This window comes from Mus pahari, chromosome 2 (genome assembly GCF_900095145.1).
Source record: "Mus pahari chromosome 2, PAHARI_EIJ_v1.1, whole genome shotgun sequence".
Taxonomy (NCBI): domain Eukaryota; kingdom Metazoa; phylum Chordata; class Mammalia; order Rodentia; family Muridae; genus Mus; species Mus pahari.
The window spans coordinates 89,299,428-89,300,558 of record NC_034591.1 but is presented as its reverse complement, the minus strand read 5'-3'; positions in this window follow the sequence as shown (position 1 = coordinate 89,300,558).

Below are 1,131 nucleotides of genomic sequence, written 5' to 3'. Positions count from 1 at the left end.
TATTATATGTAAGTACACTGTAGCTGTCTTCAGACACTCCAGAAGAGGGCGTCAGATCTTGTTAAGGATGGTTGTGAGCCACCATGTGGTTGCTGATATTTGAACTCTGGACCTTTGGAAGAGCAGTCGGGTGCTCTTACCCACTGAGCCATCTCACCAGCCCCCATGCCTTTTCAAAGCCTCAGAGAGCTCTGGGTCACAAAAGGTGTTGAGGAAAACCGCCATGTAAAGGTATTTTTGGGTTGGGGGTCTCATACCAACTTGAACTTGACATAAGGTCAAGGATTGGCTTTGCCCCTGATCCTCCTGCCTCCACCTCTCAAGTACAGATATTACAGGCATGCACAACTCATGGTTATGTAGTTCTGGGGAACAAGCCCCTGCTTCATGCACTCTACCAATGGAATTATATTACCAGCCCTTAAAATACATGTTTGTAGCCGGGCGTGGTGGCGCACACCTTTAACTTTAATCCCAGCACTCGGGAGGCAGAGGCAGGCGGATTTCTGAGTTCGAGGCCAGCCTGGTCTACAAAGTGAGTTCCAGGACAGCCAGGGCTATGCATTTTAGTTTTTTTTTTTTTTGGTTTTTCGAGACAGGGTTTCTCTGTATAGCCCTGGCTGTCCTGGAACTCACTTTGTAGACTAGGCTGGCCTCGAACTCAGAAATCCGCCTCTCCCCCATCTACTTTTAAGACAGAGCTTTTTACTGTGAGATGATTATGTATTGACATTCAGTTATAAGGAGCAACACAAGAGAGACACATACTCTTCATCTACTCTCCCCTAACACCATCATTCTAAGTAACTCTAATGTGATAATATAGGTTACTTTGCTTTAAAATTTTATTGGCTGAGTGTGGTGGGTCACATCTTTAATTTCAGCACAGGGGAGGCAGAGGCAGGCAGATCTTGGTGAATCTGAAGCCAGTCAGGGCTACAAAATGAGACTCTGTCTCAGAAAATAGGAGGCAGGGAGACGGCTCAGAAGTTTAAAGCACTTGTTCTTCCAGAATGAGAGAGAGAAAGGTAGGTAGTCATGATTACAGACAATTAAAATTTCAGTTGTGTGCTTTACTTGGCCAAGAAGAATGACATAGATTTTTTTTTTTTTTTTTTTTTTTTTTTTTTG